Source organism: Elaeis guineensis, chromosome 11 (assembly GCF_000442705.2).
Source record: "Elaeis guineensis isolate ETL-2024a chromosome 11, EG11, whole genome shotgun sequence".
In the NCBI taxonomy this organism is placed as follows: domain Eukaryota; kingdom Viridiplantae; phylum Streptophyta; class Magnoliopsida; order Arecales; family Arecaceae; genus Elaeis; species Elaeis guineensis.
In genome coordinates this window covers 112,701,512-112,712,948 of record NC_026003.2, presented here as the reverse complement: position 1 = coordinate 112,712,948, position 11,437 = coordinate 112,701,512, and positions in this window count along the sequence as shown.

The following is an 11,437-nucleotide window of genomic DNA, read 5'->3' as shown; positions in this document are numbered from 1 at the left end:
TACTGTCAGCTTTAATAAAACCATAAGATCTATGTTGATGAAAATTTTGGTTTTACTGCTGCTTTCGCTGTTTTATCTTTTACTGTTGTTTTGCTGTTTTAGATTCTAGGGGAACTTTCAGACTTTTCTTCAGGTCCATTGTGGAACATTTTAGAATGCCTTAGATTGCATGGCAAGCTAAGAACAACCTGTTTTGTGGGGAGTCGCATGCTCTGGGTCCTTAATGTTTTTAAGTCGTGGTGACCTGAAAAAAAAGCAAGAGCCGTGGATGTGTGGGGTTTAGGTCGGAGTGGTAGCTGAATTACGTGTTTTCAGGTGGGACAAACAGAATCATGGAAGATGTTCTATTACCTTTTGGCAGGGGTAATTTGAATGATTAGCTATTGATGTTCTGGTGGGTTTGTAATCGACGTCTCGAGATTGGCGTGTTGCTAATCAGCCTTTTCTATGGGTGGTGATCTGAACTATCAACCCTATCCAATATGCAACAAGTAGGTTTGGTATTTGATATATATAAATAGATTTGGATCATAAATAAATTGATCTGTATAGATTTGTTTATTAAGTGGATTGGGTTTAGGTTTATATCTTTGATATGTTTAATCTATTTTTATTTATTTAACAATTGGATCGGATAATGATCCTTAACCTAACTTGTTCATTCGGTTTAACCTATTTAAATACATTCAGTTGGTACAAAATCTATTTAATATGTTGAATCTTTTTAATCTGATTTTGTCTATCTAATAAATAGGTTATGTGGGTTGGATTGGGTTGGATTATTTGTTTATTAAATATATCGGATTAGATTTGAATTTTTGATTTGATTAGTAGACAAGTTGGATTCAAATTGTTGAATTTTTGATCAATTTAGGTCCAAACCGATTCATTTCTGACCGACCGGGCACAAATAGCGGTCTTTTCTTGGCCATGCCGGATTGGAATAATTGACCTTTTCTTTTTCAAGGCCACGTGAGAGGCAATTTTTGCTTTCCCACGTCTTTGATCTCATCATTGAACCATTCCATAGACTGGGTCTCTTAACCAGTTTTTATTGCACTTAGCTATGACTGCATGGTCCAAAGCCACAACCGCATGCAACATGTGCAAGCGATAACAAAATTGCTTGAGGAGATGATCAAATTACAAGTGTATTCTCTTTCATTGAGTGAATGGAGAGTACTGCAAACTAAACAAATTATAAACTAAGGGGCTATTTGATAAGAGATGATATTTCATATCACCCTAATGATGTAAGCTAGATGATGTGATCATCTTATTTGGTGTTGCAAAATCTCATCCAGTGATGAATGATTCGATGATAAATTCAATGCAGTGATGCTATCACTATACATACCCTAGGTGATAGCACATCATCGGATACTGGAGAGAAAATAAAAAACCTCATCGTCTTTTTCTATAGATGTCTATATCTACTAGATGTCAATTTTATTTTTATTAACAGATTTAGTTAAATGACATGGATATCTTTTATTTATTTATTATATATCTATTTTATTTCTATAGGTAAATATGGTTAATTGGCATAGACGGATTATGCTAAATCTTTCGTGCTTTTCTTTTTTTCATTTTATTTTGGTGTGCTAAATCATTCATAATGACAGCCCTGATATTTATGATCAAAATTGGCTAAGCCTAGTCAAAACTGATTATATATAATATTATCACAATATTATTTTAATAACTTCATCAAAATAAATATCTATAATAATAATAAATAAATAAATATTATTAGTATTACTACTGCTATATGTACTAATGTATAAGGCTATTTATGATATTTTATACATTATCACTATTACTATTTGGTGATATATCAAACATAGTGAAATTTTATTTTTAGTGATATTCTAGTGATATACTAAACACGGAGATCACATATCATCTCAGTATTTGCACGTCACCCTAGTATTCATATCATTCCAGTGATTACATCATCGATGATATATCAAACAACACCTAAAGAGTTGATGCAAAGCTACATCATCACAAAAAGAAACAAACTACAAAATGAGTATAGAGTTCTAGAGAGAGAGAGAGAGAAAAGGATAGAGAGAGAGAGTACTGCACCTAAGAGTGTCATCCCAGACCGATCGTGACGACAAATTTAAACATTCGAATGATATTGGACTGTGTGAATTACTCACAACAATAAAAAAATTACTGATTTTGGCAATTATTTCTAAATGCTACTTTATTATTTCTCAACCAAATCACTAGCTTCTTAAGTTCATATTGGATCTTTAGAGAATCCAACACTAATATCCGCTCCCAGCTGTATATGAGATCTCCTGTTTTACCTATCACATCAGATATCTGTAACTCCTGTTCATGAATTCATGGAGTTACTGGGAGAATTTCTAAACATGGTTGAATTACAATGGCTGGATGCCACTTCACACCCAACCACAAACCAAGACATGGTTGATCTGATGAAACTTTTCAGGTGTGCTTGCATTAAGAATATACTTCTTTAACTTGGACTCAAGACTTCAGCATAAATATGTACCCAAGTACACATACTTGGAAATAAACATCAAGCTTTTACTTATAAGAAGAAAATAAACCTCATGTGCAAAAACTTTCTGTTGGGACATACCGACCGATCCCTTTCACACCGACTCACCCTTGGGCCTGCCCGACCGACGTCCAACTCTACCGATCGACGACTGCCGACACCGTCCGACCGAAGGTATGTCGGTCAGGCAGACCCATTCCGTTCCCGACTAGCCGAACGGCGGAGCCCGACTCTACCGACTCCCGTCATGTGCCAGACCAGCCAACAGTGTTCCCGATCTTCGCCCAACGTCCCGCAACCAAATGCCGACGTACGGTCGGTCGGCTCCCCCAAACGTCGTACGATTGCTGTGGGCCGCTGTCTTGACAAGGACGTGCGGCGTAGCCGCCCTGGGGCATTGTCCTGCCAAGGACATAGATTACTCCCAGTGATTTGACAGTCCATGGTGATTTGACAGTCCGCGACGACTCTGACAGTCTCCAGCGATTTGACAACTCTCCCAGTTGTCTGCGCCATTAATGGCGGCACCATGCCGCGCTCTACTATAAAACGGAGAAGGCAACAGTGCTGCAGAGGTTCTTTTCGAAGCCCCTGAACTCACTCTCTCTCTAACTCTCTCTCTCTCTCTAACCCTCTCACTGAGTTCCCCTGATTCTTTTCTACTGTTGCCTAGTCTCCCTTGACCGTCGGAGGGTCTCCGTCGGAGGCATCTTCGGTCAGTGTGGACTTCTCTTGCAGGTGTTCATTCTCGACGACCAGTCGACGAGGGGATTGGCCGCAACAGATTTGGCGCGCCAGGAAGGGGAGGATCACGACCTCCACAGAACTTGAAGAAATCCTTTCGAGATGACAAGAATCAGGGCTCAGCGATTGAGGGCCACCGGATCGGCGAGGCACTCTTCCCATGAGGAAGAGGCCTCTCCTTCACCCTCCATGGCGGAGCCCAGCTCTCCGCATCCTGTGGTAACCACGGAGGTGCAAATCACGGTGATTGTGCAGCAGATAACTGTGCTGACGGATGCAGTCAAGAGCCTTCAACAACAACCAATCCGGTTGCCGTACTCGCCGGTGGGACAACCGACGGCACACCCGATGCCGTCCAGGAGCAGCCGTCGACGCCCGCATTGGTCTCCGTCTCCTCTTCAGGAGCAACCATCACAGTACTCCCACCGAGAGGGGGAGAGGCGGCCACGGTGCGACATCCACCGGTCTCGACGACCTCTCCTTCCCAGTTGGAATGAGCAAGGAAGGAGAAGCGACCGCGGACATCGTCCACCTTCCTCTCAGATTCGTCAGGAGACTCGACCCCCGGGGTCTCTCAGCATCGACGGGCCGACGACTACGAACGTAGGTTCGAAGAAATCGACCGTCGGCTTGCCCAGCTCCAGGTGGACGGGCAGAAGTCTTCGAATGACGTCGACTTTCAGACCGTCCAACCTCTCTCCCGATTCATCCTCGACGAACCGATCCCTAGTCGGTTCAAGATGCCTCATGTGGAGCCCTACGACGGCTCCACTGACCCAGTTGACCATCTGAAGAGCTACAAGGCTCTCATGACGATCCAAGGGACAACCGATGCCCTTCTCTGCATCGGCTTCCCCGCCACACTCCATAAGGCCACCAGGGCCTAGTACTCCGACCTCCGCTCAGGAAGCATCCACTCCTTCGGACAGCTCGAACATACTTTCGTGGCCCATTTCAGCACCAGCTGGAAGCCACCACGAACCTCAGACAGCCTTTTTTTCCTCAAGCAGGGAGAAAATGAGATGCTCCGACACTTCGTGACGCGATTCAACGGGGTCACGCTTGAGGTTCGGGACCTCAACGAAGACATGGCTATCTCAGCCATGAAGAGGGGGCTAAGGGGGTCCCGATTTACATACTCCTTGGACAAGACCCTCCTCCGGACATATGCCGAACTGCTGGAGCGCGCGTACAAATACATACGCGCAAACGAAGGAGATTTCGACCGGCACCTGACCGAGACCAAGGGCCCGAAGGAGAAGCGAAGGAAAGGTCGGGCTTCTGTCGAGCCTAGCAGGCCCCCGACCGACAAACAGGTCTCACCCCGACGGTGGAGCCCGAGATCACCTCGACGGTGAAGTCCGAGGCTGATGCGTCACAGGTATGACTTCTATACTCCTCTCTCTGCTCCTCGTGCGTAGATTTTGATGGAGATCGAAGGAGAGGAATATCTGCGACGGCCTTCGTCTTTGAAGGCAAAGGGCCTCGACCGGCGAAAGTACTGTCGATTTCATCGAGGCCACGGCCACAACACCGAGCAGTGCATCCAACTTAAGGATGAAATCGAGGCCCTCATACGCCGAGGGTATCTCAAAAAATTTCAAAGGAACAAGCCCACTCGACCCATCCCCGACCGACGACCCCAACCGACTGAGGAGGCAGCGAACAATCAGCCCACGGTCGGGGTCATCAACATGATCTCCAAACAACTGGACCGGGGGACGACCGCCGGAGGGGAGTCAACGAAGAAGCTGCGCCAAGATGATGTAATCGCTTTTATAGATGAAGATGCTCGGAGAATCCAAACTCCCCATGATGACGCTGTTGTTGTCTCGACAATAATAGCAAATTATGATGTAAGAAGGATCCTTATTGATAATCGAAGTTCGACTAATATTTTGTTTTACTCGACCTTCTTCCGAATGCGACTGTCGGCTGATCGGCTCGAGAGAGTCTCCACGCCCCTGGTGGGTTTCGCCGGGGAAGCTGTCATAGTGGAAGGAGAAATTACTCTTCCCATAACAACTAAAATTGGACCGCGATAAAGCACTATCCACCTGACCTTTACGGTCGTCCAAGTGCCTTCGACCTACAATGCCATACTTGGAAGACCCGGACTAAACGCCCTCAGAGCAATAGTCTCGACCTACCACCTATTGGTTCGGTTTCCGACCAAAAATGAAGTCGGAGAGATGTGCGGAGATCAACAGCTTGCTCGACGATGCTTCCAAATCTCTGTCCGAAGTAACGAAATGAAGGACTCCCTGACGGTCGACAAGTTGGACTAGCGGGGAGAGGAAGAACGGGGCGAACCGACCGAACAGTTGATTTCCGTCCCGATAGCAGAGAATCCCGAACGAGTGGTCTGGGTCGGATCCCAATTATCCGACCCTGAGCAATGACAGCTAGTAGAGCTGTTGAGGGCCAATGTCGACATATTCGCTTGGTCGGCAGTGGATATGTCCGGCATCCTCCCGGAGATGATGACTCACCGACTCAACATCGACCTTAGAATGAGGTCGGTGAGGCAGAAGAAGCGGTCTTTCGCTCCTGAAAGATAGAAGGCCATCGACGAGGAAGTGGACAGGCTACTCGAGACAAGCTTCATCAGAGAAACCACGTACCCCGATTGGCTCGCCAATGTTGTCATGGTGAAAAAAGTGAACGGGAGGTGGAGGATCTGCATCGACTATACCGACCTAAATCGTGCCTGCCCGAAGGACAGCTTCTCACTCTCAAAAATCGACCAGCTGGTCGACGCGACGTCCGGCCATCGACTGCTCAGCTTCATGGATGCCTTTGCCGGATACAATCAGATTCGGATGGCACCTGAAGACGAGGAGCACACAGCCTTCGTGACCGCCAAGGGCCTTTACTGCTACAGAGTAATGCCCTTCGGACTGAAAAATGTCGGAGCCACCTACCAGCAACTCGTCAATAAGGTCTTTAAAGACCAAATCGGGTACAACATGGAGGTGTACGTGGACGACATGCTGGTGAAGAGCGTGCAGACTTCAGATCATGTCCAAGACCTCAAAAAAACTTTTCACACCCTTTGACGACATCAGATGAGGTTGAATCCGACTAAGTGCACCTTCGGAGTGACTTCGGAAAAGTTTCTCGAGTTCCTCATTTCTCAACGAGGAATTGAGGCTAACCCTGAGAAGATAAAGGTGATCATCGACATGCGGCATTCGGGCACCAAAAAGGAGGTACAACAGCTTAACGAAAGGATCATCGCGCTCAGTCGATTCATCTCTCGATCGGCAGAGAGTGCCTTCCGTTCTTCAAAATCCTGAGGCAGGCGAAGGACTTCTCTTGGCCGGACGAGTGCCGACAGGCCTTCAAGGATCTGAAAAGATATCTGGCCTCCCCGCCACTACTTGTAAAGTCAGAAGTCGGAGAAATGCTGTACCTCTACTTGGCAACCTCCCCAGAGGCGGTTAGCTCGGTGCTCATCCGGGAGAACGAGAGCCGACTTCACCAACCTATATACTACACTAGCAAAGTGCTCCACGAAGCTGAAGCTCGGTACTCAAAGATGGAGAAAATGATATTCACCTTGATCGTGTCTGCACAACGACTCCGTCCGTATTTCCAAGCGCACGCTATCGTGGTCCTCACCGACCAACTCCTGAGGGCGATTTTGCGTCGCCCCGATACATCGGGACGACTGGCGAAATGGGCGGTGAGGCTGAGTGAGTTCGACATTCAGTACCGACCGTGACCTGCCTTGAAAGCCCAGATCTTGGCCGACTTTATTGCGGAGTGCCCGACAACCGACCAAGGATCGGAAGGTGGGAGCTCCAAAGAGGCTGCAATCTCCGAACCCGACCCCGGGTCTACCTGGGTGTTGCATATCGATGGAGCTTCCAATGCTCGAGGGAGCAGGGCCGGATTCCTGCTCACCAACTCGGAGGGAGTGGTTACCGAGTACGCCCTCCGATTCGACTTCAGAGCCTCCAATAATCAAGCCGAGTATGAAGCACTCCTCGCTGGCTTGAGAGTAGTGAAGGAGCTCGGGATCGACAGCCTCAGAGTTTTCTCCGACTCTCAGCTGATCGTGGGACAAGTCAAAGATGAATTCGAGGTGCGAGATCCGACCATGGCAAAATATTTTCGAAAGGTGAGAGACCTCGTGGCACACCTTAAGTACTTCGAGATCTCCCACATTCTCAGGTCGGAGAACGCTCGGGCCGATGCATTCTCTAGGCTTGCGACATCAGCCTACGACACCTTGGGTCGGACATTTGTGGAGAGTCTCGAGCAGCCGAGCATCGACAGGGCCAAGGAGGTGCTACAACTGACGGCCGAGCCGAACTGGATGGATCCGATCGTTCAGTATCTGACCGACGGAACCGGTCCTGAAGACCCCGTGGAAGCCAAACGACTCCGATGGGTGGCCTCCCAATACGTAATGATGGATGGCCGACTCTACAAAAGATCGTTCTCCCTTCCCTTGTTGAGGTGCCTGGGACTGACTGACGCAGATTACGTGCTCAGAGAAGTACATGAAGGGATCTGCGAGAATCACTTGGGGGGTAAATCCTTGGCCTACAAAGTCCTACGGTAGGGTTACTACTGGCCCACCATGAGAAAGGATGTGGCCGAGTTGGTTCGGAGGTGTGAGCCATGTCAGAAGTACGCTAACATACAACACCAACCCGCCAACCAGATCACTCTCATTGTTGCCCCATGGCCCTTCGCCCAGTGGGGAATCGACATACTCGATCCTTTCCCTCCAGCGTCTGGCCAAAGGAAGTTTATAGTCGTCGCAATCGACTACTTCACTAAGTGGGTAGAAGCCGAACCTCTGGCGCAAATCACCAAGTGAAAGATGGAAGACTTCGTTCAGAAGTTCATCATCTTCAGGTTTGGACTACCGCACACCATTATCACCAATAATGGACGACAATTCGACAATCGAGACTTTTGGGAGTTCTGTGCGTGATTTCATATCACGCACAGACTGACCTCGGTCGGGCACCCATAATCCAATGGTGAGGTAAAAGTGACCAACCGAACCATTCTGCATGGACTAAAGACCCGACTGAACAAAGCCAAAGGCCTCTGGGTCGAGGAATTGAATTCCGTCCTGTGGGCGTATCGAACGACACCCCGTGTCCCGACCGGAGAATCTCCTTTCAGCTTGGCCTATGGGACGGAGGTGATGATCCCGCTTGAGATCGGGCTACCATCGACTAGAGTCGAGCAGTACTGCGAGTCGGGCAACTCCGAGTGTCAGAGAGCCGACTTAGACCTCCTACCCGAACTCCGATGGGAGGCTCAACTCCGCATGGCTTCCTACCGACAAAGAGTAGCCCGATACTACAATGCTAAGGTTAAGCCAAAGTTTTTCAGGCTTGGGGACCTGGTCTTAAGAAAGACGGGAGTTTCGAAGCCTCTAGACTAAGGAAAATTGGCTTTGAACTGGGAAGGACCCTACAAGATAGCGGACACCTACAGGTCGGGAGCCTACCGACTGGAGACTCTAGAAGGAATGGCCGTTCTCCAGACTTGGAATGCCGACAACTTGAGATTGTACTACCAATGAACCCTGTGTACCCCGTTCGGAATACAAACTCAGTTTCAAAACCCCAGAGTCTAGAATCTCGGCCCTCCGATTGTGGGCCGACGCTCACCAGTAGTACGAGCCCCGATGCCCCGACCTGGGCCCGACATTCTGTCAGGAATCTGCGACGACATGTCGGACTCTTATGAGGACCGACTTATCTATGCTGGTGGAAGGCCGGCGATGGCGATGAAACCCCCTTAAGTTGAAGCCACGCTCCTTCCATAGTCAACTCTCGAGCAAGACGACTGGCTAACTTACCGACTTGGCTCCGGCCAAGAAAAGCAAAATGCCAATGCGACTAACGTCGCGTTCGCGACATATCGACCAAGTCACGATCGGTTGAAGGGTATTCGGCTTACCACTGTTTATCACATGTCGCGATGCTTACACCCGACAAAGCACCGGGCAACGGATGGCCAACTTGTCATCACCAAATACGTCAGACACTACTCGACTATCAGACTCTACGGGATGATCGGGTCAAAGACGACACCCGACTCGACAAGCATGTCCGACTCAAGTCCGGACGATGGACGCTCGACTTAAACTCTCGACTGTCGGATCGAACGACAGCGGGGACGTCGACTTAAAATCAGAGCTCGCTCTGCCTTTACCATGGCGCGTGCTACCGACTGTCCCGGCTAGCTACTCGGAATCTTACCGAACGTCCTAGCTAGGTACGTCGGGTCTATGACTCATACGCTCGAGGGTGTTTCGGCGAAACATACATTCCGAGATACATTTTAAAATCTATTAAGAAAAAAAAAAGTTGAAAATTTTTTAATTTCATTCAAACATGAACTGAGCTTACAAAATTGGACCGAAGCCCGATTACAAGTACGCTAAATAAAAGCAAAAACAAAAGATGCTCCGACTACTCGCCGGAGTCGGCTTCCTCTACTGGGAGAAGTTCGGGGGCGATCGGCATGTCCACTCAGGTCGAAGTAGCATGGGGGGTCGGAGCCACCTCACCTTCGGCAACCTGGTCTGGGACGGCTTCCTCCACTGCAGTATGATCTCCCGGCAACGGATCGGTCACTTCTTCCGTGACTTGGTCCTTCGACCCTGGGGGAACGACGCTGCTGAGATCAAGCTCCGGATACAGACCCTGGACTGCGCCCCGGGTGTCCTCGTGCCCCACTCGATACGAGATGAAATCGCTCTCCAAGAGCTCCTCTCGATATTCGTCGGAGCCGCGGAAGTCCTCCACGGCCTGACTTATTGCCTCTTTCGCCAACTCTGCCTCCGCCCTCGCTATGTCTGCATCGGCTTGAGCGGAGGACAAATTCTCCTCGACCTTGGCGAGATTTTCCAAACTTACCTGGAGTTGCTCGCATTCGGCTTTGAGTTCACCGACATAGTCATCCCGCTCGCGGTGCAGCCGGTGAACGGTGCAGGACTTTCGTTTGGCTTCCTCGCGAGCCGACTGCAGCTCGGCCCTCGAGGCAGCTAGGGCATCGGTAAGGCGGGAGACCTCCTCGGTAAGGCGAGAGATCTCCTCTTCGAGCCGGGCCTCACGGTCGACCGACTGTTTCAGCTGCTCGACCATTATCGCCTTCTCGACCTCGACGGTCGCAGCCCTATCTTTCTAGGCCACTCGGAGATCACCGAACCTCCGATATCCGGCCTCCAGCTCGGATATATTGTAAATCAGCTGCAAATAATAGGCCGACCGTCAGAAGACCGAACTGATAGAAAGCAATGACGAAAATGAAAAGTGAAGGAGAGAAGCTCACCCGGATCATCGTCGGGTAGAAGGAAGAAAGCATATCAGACACCCGCTGATTCTTCATGATCTCGTGGTCGGCCGGAAGGATAGTCGTCTGGCATAATCTCCTGGCCAAATCATGGTTGGCCAGGGCCGACGCTCCTTCGGGAAGCTGGGCGTCGGACGATGCGCCGCGACTGGCCGACCTTCTGTCATCGCCTGGCGCCATTGGGGCCTTCCCTCGTTCGGACACCCACGCCCTGACGTCAGAAAAAGAAGGGAGGCTCGAGCCCGACTGGGTCCTTCCCGAGGTCGCGACGGCCGCCGACGCAGGTCGTTCGGGCTCGCGTGTCTCTGCCCGAACCTCTTCAGCCAGCTGTGCAGCCAGCACATCTTCGGCTGCTTCCTCGGCCGCCCATTCCTCGAACGGGGCTGCTCCCTCGGTCGCCCGTTCCTCAGACGGGGCTTCGGGAGGCACCGTCGGCACCGACAGCGCAATGATCGGCTCACGGTCCGATGCTCGTTTGGAGTCGGGCTGTGCTCCCATCGCCGTAGGCTCGCTCGACAGTGCTACCTGAGGCCTCTTGGGAGGCCGCGATGGTTCGGCTCCGTGCACTGGTCTCTTCCGCGCCGCATGTTGCTGAACGTCGGCTTCCGTCAGCCTCACCCTCAGCGGCATGCCTGCAATTTCAACAGAGGATCAGCACCAGCCAAAAAAAAAATGAATGACAGACTGAGATGTACCTAGACGAGGAATCGAGCTCAGACCGGCATCGTACAGAGCTTGTTCGGTGACGAGCTCCTTTTGCTTTGGCACCGAGATATCCTTCAGGCGGTGGAAATCCTCTCAGTCCCCGTCGTCCACCCGACT